We start from the raw sequence: 14,512 nt of genomic DNA on the forward strand, positions 1-14,512 counted from the left end.
CCCACCCATCCATCCATCCATCCATCCATCCATCCATCCATCCATCCATCCACCCACCCACCCTCTCACTCACCCATCCATCCATTCATCCATCCCATCCATCTACCCATCCACCCACCTACCTAACCTCTTATCCATCCATCCATCCATTGATCCCATCTATATATCCATACAACCAATATTTATGCACCTTCAGAATCTATAACACACAAAGTGATATAAAAATCTATATAAAACTTCGCTATTGGGAAGTTTCTGATTTAAGACGATATTTGACCATCAAACTCAAATTCTGTTTTCAAATGATCATCCCTCTCCACAAAGGTGATGCTGGTAAGGAATTGCTTTTCCCCATCTCTCTTGGCTTCAACTGTAATATAGGCATTGTCGTGCCATCTTGGATGTGCTGGTTTACCGTATGGCTCTCTAAGTGTGGTCTTTGGATTAGTATGCCCATCTTCAGCTGAAAACCTCTTAGCATTGCAAGTTCCTGGGCCTCATTCTACTGTGATGTGTGTCCGAGAACCACAAATCCACAAGAACAATCACACTTGCCAAAAAAAAAATCATATTTCTAGACAGTGGGCCAGCCTGTTGGTAAGGGAAGTCAAGGAATAGGCAACCTAGAGCAGCAGGCTTTGCTCTCAGGGTCTAGCTAAGTAGCTTGGACAGCACTGAACTGGAAAAGCCAAGAATATTTTTGAGGACAAAACAGACATGATAAAAGCTGTTGTAAGGAAGACTCTCACCCTGGGGAAACTGAAGAAAGAAACCAGTAGGAGATAATTGCATTGTTCAAGAGAGAAAAAAAGAGTGAATTAATCCTTTTTTGGTGATTCAAGAATTTTTCATGCCCCAGACTATCAGAGACCATTTACACAGTTTGCATTCTGTGCTCAGGATGAGGTTTGTTCTAAGAAATATTTCTCTACCATCATGGGATTTGCTTTATCCCATTGTTTATTGTTGTCTATTTGGGGTGTTCCTGCCTTTCCATGTGTCACAACTTCCTTTGCTTCGCTGCCCTACCCCTTTCTGCTGCCCCTTTCCTTTTGCTGTCCCTTTCCATTGCTGCCCTAGCAAGCTGCATGCTAGCACGTGCTTCTCTAGATGTTTGTTGATGTCTGTTTCAGTTTTAGTAACCATTCCTTAGAGTTTGCCAATTATACCACACCCCTGTTCTGAATATGTAACTTCAGTCACAACACAACTACAACTTTTGCCTAGCTTTATTTTAATCTGTTTAAGATTCTCATATTTAAAAAAAGGAAAAATAAGTTTTGATTCACTTGAAGGTGCTAAATCTATTTTGCCAGCTGCCCAATCCATCTAACATTATGCCCAACCGTGCATAATTAAAGGATGCTTTTCACTCAAATAATGCATCCAGTCCCAGATTTGTTTTCAATAGGAAATATAACAACAACGCAATGCAGTAAGTTTTGGCATATATCCACAGAGACGTTGTCACATATGAAGCAATATACATGGATTAATGAATAAAATGAGGTCTTCTGGGTCAAGATGTCTGTCTTATTCTGCACATGGAAAATATATTGACAAGAAAGTTAGTTTTGAAACCAGTCAATGGTAGTTCCATGATGCTTGAAGTCATGTTGAATATGTCGGCGCTGATACATGCAAAGCTTTACAACATGCTAAGAAAAAAACAATACTATGCCGCCTATTTCATAGCTCCACCCTCAGCCTAATGTATAATATTTTGGTCCACAGAGTCAACAAGATGGTATCGAACTGATACATTAGTCTAGATTAGCAGCAACAACGAAGATTGGACATACAAGCTACACTGGTCCAGATTCGGTGCAAGTAACTAAAGAGGTAAAAATGAAACACACAGACTTCAATCTCAGCAGCCTAGAAGTACAAGTCAGAACTATTTTTGTTCCAATATACCACATTATTAAAATTTGTTTCACATTGGTGGCTGAAGATGCAACTGTAGAACTGTATTATGTAAAGGAAAAGAGTCAGTTTTACCTTTGATTATCAGTTTTCCATTTTTCTTCTTCCAAGACAGGAAAAGATTCAGACTGCTGGGTCTTTCTTTCTTTCTTTCTTTCTTTCTTTCTTTCTTTCTTTCTTTCTTTCTTTCTTTCTTTCAGCCCAGTGTCACTCTTGGTACGTGATGTTCAACTGTTCTGAAAGAAAACAATGAAACAGCTAGATATAATGACTGACCTGAAACAAAGAGACCCCTAAGAATGTTCTCACAAGAATCACATTGACAGCCACTAAATCCACTGAGGAAGAACGAAGCTTCATGGGACTCTCACAGAGAACTACTTTGCATGATGCTATACTTTATATTTCATGCCTCTCAGAAGATAAAATCAACCACAGCAACAAAGTATGTCAGTATAATAAATAGTTTGATATTCAACATGTTTTTCCACCATGACTTATATTCTCCTTGAAAGGCAATAAAAACCGAACACTGGTGAACTGATTTTGTTAGATACAGTATACGTACAATATTGTATTCATTTCAAGTGCATTGTTTGTTTCATTAACTGCAAACAAGCAGCTATCATTCTTCCCAGTGTGGTTCCACGTATCACGGGAGAATCCAATCACAGTGTGACATTCCCGACTGCTACTATACGCCTGCTGTTATTTAAGCCTAACATTCATCCCTAACTATTAATGATGCTTTCTTAGGAAAGAGACAAACAGAACCATTAACTAGACCCACATTTGTGGGAGAGGGAAGCATTTCAGAACACATTATATGTTGTATGCTGAGAGATGATTTTTCTTTTTGAAAAATCACAAAATACAGATCACACACACAAATAACCTGGTGATGTTTTCCCTGATAATAGGGAAAGGTACAACCTCAGGCCTTTCTAATTTTTGTTTTTCTTATGAGACAAGATTTTGTTGTGAGACACCCTCCTAGTGTGTCTTTTCAAGCAATATAATTTTGTGGACATTCGGAGTATATAAACAGTATGTTCAGAAAACAATAAGAGTACTAGTAAGTCAAAGGACCAAACACATATGCGGTCAGAGGAGTTCGAGGCCAGAAGGGTGACATGGCGTCACTGACATCACAGCTGCTGGACACGGGGCAGAAGCACGACCCCCGTCCTCTGCGTGTGAAGCCAGAGCTCTAGACATTCAGATCTTTCTCCAAAAAGAACAGCAGACACTCAGGAAGTTCAAGGCCGGCAGAATCCCCGTGCAGGACATGAGAAAGCTCCATCTGCAGACTGGCAAGGTTGGCAGGTATTAATGGCTGTGGGCGGCGTAAAGCAAGAAAAGCAATGAATCAGCACTGTGCATTTGCACGCACTCGTCACGGTGTGCCTGGGAGTCAGACTTCTGCGTGCGTCTCACTTACTCATGCTGCAGGAGGTGAAAACGAGCTTCCCCGTGACCAAAAGCTTTCAGTTATAATTTAAAGATTGTGAGCTCAGATTTATTGTTTATTTTTAAATGTACTTATTTATTATATTAGTACAGGGTCTCCGGGGTACAGGGTCTCACTATGTAGATTGGACTTGTAGTGATTCTCCTGCTTTCAGCCTCCCAAGTGCTGGGATTAGAGGTGTGCGCCACTGTTCCCAGTCTCAATAGCCATGTCAGTGCACCCTGGGGGCAGGGCTGGCGCGGCCGGCACGCCAGGGATCCAACTCCAGCCATTGCGCTCTGCTTAAGCAGGCGCTTTAGCCCGTTGAGCTATTTGGCCGGCCCTTGTGAGCTTAGATTTATGAGTCTAAAAAAAATACCTTCCCCACACAGCAGATATGAGCACTAAGTTACTCAAGATATAATGAGCATTTCTTAGTTTTTTGAATATAGGGAACTGATTACTTATTCATTCTTAATTTATTGAGAGACTATTTCACACTAGTGTTCCTAATTTTCTAAAGAAAAAGAAAAACTATGTAAAGTTTGTGATGTATATTAATCTTACAAAACATCGGGCTTCACTGTGGCATTTTCATGTAGCATGAAATACACTTTGATCCTGCGTTGGAGGAGAACTTCTGGGATCAAGCCAGCTTCCCCCCTCTGGCTCTTGAGCAGCTGGGATGCCAGGCCTGACCTACTGTACTTGCTGTGCAAGACCTTTTAAATCAGAATAGTCATGGGTAAATCGGGAGAACCTGAACTACGCAAAAGCTCCCAGACAGTTCTTCTGATCCAGCAGGTTGGAAACTTATTAATTCTTGTTCAGTCCCCTTCTTAGACAGTTGAGGAATTTGAGACCAGAGAAGTGACTTCATCAAGTCGTGTCCTGCTTGGCGACAGACTTGAGAGTAGAAATCAGGATCCAGAAGACACGAGTGTGCACGGATCACTGCAGCGAGAGACCTAGAAGGGGAAGAGCTCGCTCAGCGGGACTTCCAGTGGTGGCCTCCCGGGAATTCCCACACTCACGGCCACAGCTGTACCTGCTTCCCTCAGGGCAGAAGGGCTCCTGACTGCTTGCCGCAGCCTCACCAGCAGTTGTTATCTTTTGGTTTCTTGATGGTGCCCATTCTTTCTGAAGTGAGATGGAAGCTCAGTGTTGCTTTCATTTGAATTTCTGTAATTCCTATGGCTACAGCAACACAAGTTGTCATATCTAAATCCTGAAAGTGGCCCATATGTCTTTCAACAGATGAATGGATAAAGAAGGTGTGGCATTTACATGTCATGGAGTACTACTGTGCCGTGAAGATAAACTTCAGTTATTTGTAGGAAGTGGATACACCTTGAAACTATCATGTTAAGTAAAAGAAATCAGACCTATAAGCTGAAATGTCACATGCTTTTTCTTAAATAAGAACCCCAATTTTAAATAAATTGCAAAATAAATGATAGATAACAGGAAGTAGAGAAATCAATTTTTCTCTAAGGGGAAGGGGGCAAGAGATGAGGAGGGGAGGGAAGGGAAACAGGATGACAAAAGATAGTCACACTGTGTCATGTACATGTACCAATGCCCTGCAAGGAGTGTAGACGTTACACACAGCTATATTTTCTTTATCCTGAGATTCTCCCTTTTATTTTTTTCTTCTTGCTTTTTCCTATTAACAGATAATGATGTTTTGTGCCTGTATCTGAGAAGGAACAGTAGAAGATCCACTGAACCCTAATTATTCATGTCAGAGGTGTCAGGCAGGCTTTCTCCCTAGTTTGCTTGATGAGAGGAAAGAAGAGAGCTGGGACTTAACTGCTTGGTTCCCTCCTGTGCCTTCCCCTGACCTTTATCTTGTCAGTCAGCTACTTCTGGGGCATCTGTACAGCACCCCTGGTGTCCCATCATCAGAATTGTTCTGTTTCAGCTATCTTTTTTTTTACATTAACAGTAGTCACTGTTCAAGGTTTATTTGGTATTGTAGTTGGTGTGACACTGGGTTATACTGTTCACAGGTAGATCTTTTTACATTATACGGCAATGTTTTATATATATATATATATATATATATATATATATATATAAAAATAAAATCCTTTAAGACAGTTATGCACAAGACATGCAGTATTAGATTTGTATGCTGGATCCCAGGCTGTGACCAACTGGGGAAAGGTCAGACAAGGCTTGGTGGGTGAAGCTGTATAACAGAGTAACACACATCTGTCTGAAGAGTAACAGGAGCCTGCGCAGTGAGGTCTCAGAGATGCTGGGATACTTCATACTAACAAGGACTCTAAGTGCAGCACCATCCGGCATCAGGACAGAGCTGTGGGATTCTGTGAATCGTTCCTACTTCCAACTTTAGGAAATTGATGTTTTCCCCAGGCCATCTTAATAGCGTTGCTTCAATCATATGTCAGCTATAAAGGACAACTGGCAAACTCCAACGAAACCCTCCTGTAGCCCAGACAGCGACGTGGTAACACTAGGAGACTCTGAGGGCCGGGGAGATGGCTCAGTGGAATAAGCGCTTCCCTGGCAAGCACAAGGTTCTGAATTTAATCCCCGGTTCCGCTAAAAACAAACAAACAAACAACAACAACAAAAAATACTAGGAGACTCTGAAACTGCAGCTCCTTCTGGATTGACCACAGGGTTTCTGCTCTCTTCTTCAAACATGCCTCTTCCTCAGGAGTCAGAGTCACCTTCACAACATCAGAGATTCAAAAATTGTCTCTGGCAAAGACTACAATGTAACTGCAAACTCCAACCTGGGTATTATCACCACTGGAGCACATCAGCAAGAGGGAGAGAGCTGCCTTAATTTGGTGCAGTGTAATGTGAACAACTTCATCATTCCTGATGTTGTACAGCACATTCCCAACTGCAAGTTGCTTGTGTCCAACCCAGTGGATATCTTGACTTATGTGGCTTGGAAGATAAGCAGCTTTCCCAAGAACCGTGTTATTGGCAGTGGCTGCAACCTGGATTCAGTCTGGTTTGGGTACCTGATGGGGGAAATGCTGGGCATGCACCCACTGAGCTGCCATGGCTGGATCCTCGGGGAGCACGGAGACTCCAGCGTCCTTGTGTGGATTGGCGTGATTGTTGCTGGTATCACCCTGAAGAATCTGCACCCTGAGTTAGGAACTGATGGCAATAAGGAGCATTGGAAAGAGGTTACAAACAGATGGTTGACAGTGCTTATGAGGCGATCAAACTAAAAGGCTGCACATCCTGGGCCATTGGACTGTCAGTGGCAGATCTGGTAGAAAGTATAATGAAGAACCTTAGGAGGGTGCATCCAATTTCTACCATGATTAAGGGGCTCTATGGAATCAAGTACGATGTCTTTCTTAGTGTCCCTAGTATCCTGGGACAGAATGTCTTAGCTGTCTGCAGGGAGTCCTCCAGATTACACCACAAAGGCTACTTCACCTGAGCAGGGCCCACAGTTTAGGGCAGAGGCGTTTGTATGCATTTGTCTCCTGTCCCATCTTCTTTGTTTTCCCCTGTGGCTTCCTGGAGATCATCCTTCCTTAATAAATCAGCCACACTAGCTTCCATACCATATGGCTTTTCTCCTTTGAGAAACCCAAAGTAGAAATAAATTTAAGAGCAAAATAAAAGCCAATCAGAAACAAGGAGCTAGGCCTTTAGCTAAACCAGAAGGGAATCAAGAGATGTTGAGATTGGGACGTAGAGGAATGGGAAGGGGACACGAGAAGAGTGGAGATGTGGTGTGTGCACATGACCAACTAAGTAGAGTGAATTTATTCATCTGTTTATTAGTACTTGCCATGAAAAAGTACTAATAAACAGCCTTTAAATGTTTTTAATTAGCATCTTTGGCTTACACTAACTCATGCAGACTGTTTCTTTCATTAGAGTCCAAGCTTGTGTACCTTATATCATTCATTTTATGTCAGTTGCCCCCGATTTACTCTGGTCACGGTATTTTAAGAAGCTCCTTGGAATTTGTCTGCTGAAAGCACAGAGAAAGAATACAAACGATTAACGCACTGCACTTTTTGGAACACCTACATTCTCATAAAGTGTGTGTTTCAAACTGTAATAAAGTAGAAAAGGCCAAGATCACAGAAGTCCCCTTCCATCTTAGTTCAGATTCTACAAGATTTCTGACTTGTCAAAGTTAGCCACTGACTTTTGACATCATGACATGTCAACTTGCCCAGACTAAGAAATGCCTACAGATGAGTACAACACACTAGCAGTACGTTTGTGGGGCATTTCTGGAGATGACTGACGTGTCATCTTGGCAGCTGAGGTGGGACCGACTGTGGGTGGCGCCAGCCAATCAGCTTGCAGCCAGGGTGGAACAGAAGGGAAAGAGAGAGGAGGCTGGAACATTTGGAAAGTTCTGTTCTGCTTGAAGTGGGTGCGTCTTTTGCTGCTGCCTGTGGATCTGAGACTCCAGTTTCTTCACCCTTTCAGTGTGAACTCACACTGGCGACTCTCTGGGGGACTTGCAGGTCTTTCATCTCAGACTGGTGCTGCATCCTTGATCCCTCTTGTTCTTTGGCTTCCAGCTTCTTGGACTGAGGCCACTGGATTCCCTGGCACTCCAGGCATGGTGGCCTCTCCTGGCTTTGGTGGTGTAAGATACCCTGTTAAATCCCCTAGTGTTTCAATGTCTGCATTAGTTAAATACCTTCCAACCAATCTTACGCAGGTTAATATGAACACATGCATTTGCTTTCTGACTCATTTATTCATTCACCTCATGACCTCACAAAGATTTACTGAGCATCGATAGTATGCCAAGAACTATCTAGAGGCTGTGGACATCAGACAATATTTCAGTTTAGTCAAAAAGAGAAAACAAAGAACAAATAATAAACATGTGAAGCAGTGAATTATAGAGAAGTTAGAACATGCTGGAAACGTGTTATAGATGTTGAAAAAACAGGCCAAGGTAAGGGGATCAGAAGTGTACTTCAGAGGGTGTGATGGTGTAGGGCACCCTACATAGTTTTGGACATGGCTTGTGTGTGGAACCCAAGAGATTATAGATTGGAAACTTGGTCTCCCTTGCAGTGACATTAAGAGATGGTGGGGCCTCTGACAGGTGGATTCTTGTGGCAGTTTTTCAGATCATTTGGGGGTTCAACTCAAAAGTCATTGATAGAGTTTTCTTAAAATCCTTATTAGTTCTTGTGGGAGGGATGTCTGGTTCCCTGTCTCACCATGTGGCCCCCTCACCTTGCACATACACCCATGCTGAGATGGCACAGGGAAGTCACATCCAGGGCCACGGGGAGGTTCAGCAGTTATCTGGAGATGTAACTGGGGCTCAGCCTCAGTGGGCAGTGACCAGATCCCTGCTGGACTTATAGTCAACCAAGAGTCAACCAGGAGTCCTGGTGGGCTGGGTGGCAGCGGTGAGAAAAGAAATAGCCAAGGACGATTCCAAGACATGTAGCTAAGCACCTGAACAGAGGCCTGGCCATCACTTTAGATGAGAAGGGTCATGGCTGTGGCAGCTTTTGGGGACAGATCCTGAATTTAGTCTGGCATATTGATTTTGAGATGTTTGCACTGAGAGGACTTGTTATGGAGGCGGCTGGGCACGCCACACCGGCACGCGGGGCAGGCCTGGTCTGGGTGTGCATGAAAAGCTTTCTGGCCTAGCACAGGAAATTGGTAGGATTCTTATTTTTATGTACTATAGATGATTTCTAGGAGATACACCAAATAATATAAGCAAAGTGTAGTACTCGGTGTATAACAGGAATTTAAGATAGTTTAATTTTCTGTTTCTGCATTTACTTTAAAATATTTATTTTCCTATTGACTGCACAATAAGATTGAATCTATCTTTCTGTGAAAAAATCAATTTTTCTGCAGGACATAATAAAAGCCATATGTTTAAATTTTGGCAATTCTTTTTAAAATATAAGGAAAATAATGCCCTATAAAAATCTTGGTATTACTCAATAAGTCAAAATACAGAACTTTCAAATAGTGAGGTAAAGTTTGGTTTGGACAAAAGCTAAAAAGGACTAAAGAAAAAATGTGAAAAAAAGAGTGGATATCCAATAATCTAAAATGTCTCAACTGCTTAGTCTCAATTGTTTTCAAGTTTCCGTGGATTTTTCTTTCCTTTTGGATGTCTGACTTATTGTTTGGTTTTCTCTTCTGCTTCTGCTTGTGCTGTTCAGGAACAACCCATGGCCCTTTGGGATAAAGGACTGGCAGGCACTTGGGGGCCTTCAGTCTGGGGACCATGGGAAGTGTCACCGGAGCACACACACTTGCCCTGAGGAAGGCTGAGGACACCAGGTGTTCCTGGAAGGTGTTTGAGGTCTTTACATTTCTTGAAAGCAGGTTTTGATGGATCTATGTCTCTCTCTTCAATCAATTAAGTCTTAAACTAGGAACTATCTATGTTCAAACCCTATTTCACAGTTAAGATTTGCAGGGTGTGCAGAGGTGACTTGGACAGTCTGAGGTCACAGTCAGCCAATGGCCTGATGAAGACTGGACCAAGGCCATCTCCTGTTAGTGTAGTTTTCTTGCCATGCAACTAGTTTCTTTTGCATTTTTTTTTCACCCAAATACTTCTTTTACCTAAAAAGCACAGTCATTTCTCAAACATCTCATGTTTTATCCTAAAGTTTGACTTCGACTTTACACTGAAGCCTACAAAACTTTGTTCTTGCTTAAAGCCAATAGTAAACCGTCCGTGTGCCTGCCGACCTCCTGCCCCTGTAGCTCTGAGGGAAGAACGAACCACAGGGCTGCGTTTATCCTGGCATTGCCCACACATGTGAGTCAGTGTTAGAGCACATAATAAAAAAGGGAGAAGCAGCCAGCTTTCAGGTCTATGCAAACTGCTTTGCTAACTGACGCGCCGTGTGTGTAAGAAACGCCAAGGTCAGGCTAGTCCTTGGGAATGTGACCTGCAGAGTCATACCACGAGGCACTGGAAGGCCCGTGCTTGGTTCAATGCAGCTCAGTGCTTTGGGGCGAAGCACAGTGGATCAGCAGGCATGCGAGAGCAGGGCGTGCGTGTCTGCCACGAATATCCCGTCCACTGCTCTTTCCTGTGGCCTTGGGGACTCAAGGGGCATGATGACAAATGCTGGTAGATATGCAGTTTGCAAGGGCTTGGTGAGATTCAGTGTGAGGCCAAGAGCAAGCATGTTCTAGGTGGTCCACAGGGAGAAGCCAGCCCCGAGAAGCGCACTGTCACTGGACAGGGACATAAGTCCACCATAGCAAGGAGGCAGTGGTGTCCTCAGGACCACAGATCTTTCTCCTTGTGTGGTCGCCTTGGGTTAGCAAACACTGAGATTGATAATGACAAAAAAGAACAACCGAAAGAAACACAGAGCAAGAGCCATCACACTTGTTTTCCTTGCAGTTCTTCCATTTTCACCAGGAAGTGGGAGGGGTGGTGTTAGTAGGACCTGGTGCAGTCACAGGTGACACTGAAGCAGCTAAGTTCTGAGGTGCGTCTTCCACGTCCTGCTAGGACTGCCACACACATGCACAATCTGGGAGACACAGGCTGTGTCGCCTTTGTGACTGCGCACCAGTGTTCTCACACTTGCACTGCCGAATGTAAAGGCACGTGGTAAAAATTCATACTAATAATTTACACTTTTAGTCTTCTTTTTTTACTCCGAACAACTTCAGATAACAAACAGAAACCACGACAATGTGTCAGGAAAGGGAGGGTGGAAGAAACAACACAGCTTCCGGCCGCGGTGCCTTTACGGACCTTCTGTCCCTGCTTTCGGAGTAGAGAGCTGGAAGCTGCATCGTGCCTCAGGGCTCTGCAGAAAGTGCAGCTACTGTCATTCACTATAAGGGACTGGTACCGACTCTCGCAGGTGCATCAGGCATTGTAAACTTACCACCTCTGGATGATACTAGGATTTTGGAAGGTGCTACTGATTTCTGAAGATTCTAGTAAAACTGCAAACTAAATTAATTTCATCTCTGTTCTTGCCAGTGTCATCTCTCCATCTCCCAAGAGACTCCTTGGGCAGCTGACCCAAGTTCCTAATTCAAGCTCAAACCTCTGAAAGTCTCTCCAATTTTGAATTTAATTTCTAAATTAATTTTAACCTTCCATTTCAAATCCCGCTGTTCTGAAGGTCAAACACTCAGTTGGAGAAGAGTGAAACTCAGTAATAAGGAAATTCACTCTCAAGTGCAAATGAATGGTGGTGATACCTGACGCTCTCGAGGGTTACTGGTACACTATTTTGTTTTAAAACATACATCTAAAGCCATCAGAGTGCATAAGGTAAGTATGTGCAGCTTTTTATATACTGAGCTTAACAGAAAAGACTTGGTGGAGTCTAAATGACCTTGATATAGAAGAAACATTTTCAGGGGGGAAAATGTCCTATGCTTCTGTTAATACAGCCCTTGAAAGAATCGTAGATGCCCATTCCCAACAGTCTTACCTTTTCCTTTTTTAATGAAGTAATGTGAACTCAACATAACATAAATGCCTTTTCCAGCTCACTGAAAAGCACTTCTCAATCGTGCAATATATAGGCTTGTTTTCTGTCTCTTCAAGGCTGAATCAATAAAATGCATCTTTAAAACAGTGTAGTGCTTTAAGAGGAGTAGGAGCTGCATTTCTCCTTCTCCCCCTCCCCTTCCCCCTCTCTCCCTCCCTCCCTCCCTCCTTACCCCTACCTCCCTTTTTCCCTCCCTCCTTCCCTCTCTCCCTCTCTCCTTCCTTCTTCCATCTGTTTCTCCCCACTATGTCCTTCCATCCTGTCCCCTTCAGTCTGTGGCTGCTCAGCAACTTCAGCAATGTGGCTGAAGGACTCTGAGCTGAACTGCTCAGGTTCTGACCCTCCTGTCCACTTGTGTCTCTGTGAACCAGGTGACCCTTCCAGGAACAGACAGTGTCTAATGACTGTCTGTGATATCAAAACTGTTGTCTTGTTACAAAACAACCAGTAGTTTATCTGCAGCTTATACAGCACTCCTTAGTCCCCTCTTCTACTCCATGTGCAGATCAAAAGTTCTTTGCCATGGGACAGATTTCTTGCTTAAAAGGAAAGTTCATCTCCCAAGCATAGAGATAAACTGGGGACTCGGATACTTTCAGTGATTGAAGTGGGAATTCATTACTTGTCTTGCATGCAAGAGGCATTTCTTTTCTAACACCTCAAGGATATTCATGCAATTGCACACAGTTTTCTTTTTTTTATTTTTTTTAAATTTTTTTTTATTTATTTGAGAGAGAGAGAGAGAGAGAGAGAGAGAGAGAGAGAGAGAGAGAGTGTGTGTGTGTGTGCGGCCAGCTCAGCCCAGCAGGGGGTGGGGCTGGCTGGCATGTGGTGCTGGGGGATTGAACCGCGGTCCCTGTGCTTTGCCAAGCTTGTTCTAAGTAAGTGCTTTAGACCACTGAGCCATCTCTCCAGCCCTGCACACAGTTTTCTACAAGAAAAATTTCAAAGACCTGTTAGACCATTGCAATCCATGTGGCCCGGCTGCTGAGTTCCATCGTTGTGTCTCGCTGTGCTGGGACGAACACCCTCTACGTCTCTGTCAACTTTCCCGTCTCTGCCTGAGTGCAACACATGGAATGAAGGCAACCATGTGTGTTAAGGGCTTACTATGTGCCAGGTATTGTCCTAAGCACACTGCACAGAACATTTCATTTAAAATTCACCACTGCCTTGACACAGGCACAGTCATCCCCACCATTTTATGGAAGACGCGGACCAGACTGTCCCAGCTGCTAAGGAAGGTGCCACAGTACAGACGCAGGCAGTCTGATCTCAATGTCAGCATCAGCTCAAAATCCAGGGCACAGATTTGCTCTCGTGAATTCATGGCTACTCGTTTGGCTAATTCCGCTACACTAGGCCAGCTGTAAGGCTTTTAGTGCCTCCCCTGTCTCGGGGGTTTTAAATGAATTCTTTCCTTCAGATGTTATTATCATGGTCCCAATTGACAGATGCCAAAATTGAGGCACGACACAATTAAGTTACTCAGCCAAAATCTCCTAGATTTCAGGGCCAATATTTAATGTACTTATTTTTATCATTATGAAATGTTTCATTCTTTTTGTATCACACTTAATTCTCTTTATTTTTTAAAAATCAATTTTCTATGCCGAGCTACTGAAGGATGGTCTTATGTTCTAAGCAGAATCTGTGACTAGTTCAGTGGTTAGAGCCAAATTTTCAGTTCTCACAGACCCAGAGTCCTAGCTCCAAGTCTGTGTGTGCCAGTTGGCAGTGCTGCCCTGTGACCACAAAGTGTGACTGTTCCCTGCTCGCTGCTTCGCAAATGCACGCTGCTGATCAATGAGTCGGTGAATGAAGCTTTTAAAATACGGGCTGGCCTGGATCATTTTTCAATCTAGTTTTTTCATTTCATCAATACAAATGGCACCAAGAGGTCGCATGGCATACATGTAGCAAACTCATACAGCTATATAGAAAGAAAAAGCTCAATCCGGATTGGGGACAGTTGCTGAGATGTCCTGACATTAAATGTGGCCAGGGTGTCCCATGCAAAAGAGGCAAATGTCATGATTATTTTTTCACAGGGTTTTAAAAAACGTATTCACCTCAGAGCCTGGGATCTCTGGGCTCTGGACTCCTGCACTTAGACCAGCAGCCAGACAGGTTTCTTCTGGACTTTCTGCCCCTGACTAAGGCTTATGTCATCAGCTTCCCTGATTCTGGGATCTCGGGCTGGGACTGAGCACCCCTGCAAGGCCTCACCCCCGCACTGCACAATGTAAAGGTGCGTGGTAAAAATTCATACTAATAATTTAACTTTTGGTCTTCTTTTTTTTTCTCAGAACAATTTCAGATAATAAGCAGAAACCATGACAGTATGTCAGGAGAGGGAGGGTGGAAGAAACAACGCAGCTTCCGGCCGCGGTGCCTTTAAGGACCTTCTGTCCCTGCTTTCTGAGTAGCGAGCTGGAAACTGCATTGTGCCTCAGACCCAAAAGCTACAACTCTTGTTGCTTAGGTCTTGCTTTATCTTGGTCTTAACCATCCAGCAGAAAAGTATAAGAACGAAGTATAAGAAGTAAAGCCATGCTGTTATGTTCAGTTGTAGGGGACGACCCAATACTATTATGACTACTGGACTCTTTTAGAATATTTTGCTGAGTTAATACCC

General features: G+C 43.4%; 1 long non-coding RNA gene across 1 annotated transcript in view; it reads left to right on the forward strand.

Annotated features, from left to right (window-relative positions):
• The first annotated feature begins 2,102 nt into the window (after window positions 1-2,102).
• LOC111817944 overlaps window positions 2,103-14,512 on the forward strand; it is a 185,530-nt gene continuing 173,120 nt past the window's right edge. Inside the window, exon 1 of the long non-coding RNA XR_002822035.1 lies at window positions 2,103-2,159. This is a non-coding gene — a long non-coding RNA (uncharacterized LOC111817944). The remainder of the gene's footprint in view (window positions 2,160-14,512) is intronic.

Source organism: Octodon degus, unplaced genomic scaffold (assembly GCF_000260255.1).
Source record: "Octodon degus isolate 3935 unplaced genomic scaffold, OctDeg1.0 scaffold00075, whole genome shotgun sequence".
In the NCBI taxonomy this organism is placed as follows: Eukaryota; Metazoa; Chordata; class Mammalia; order Rodentia; family Octodontidae; genus Octodon; species Octodon degus.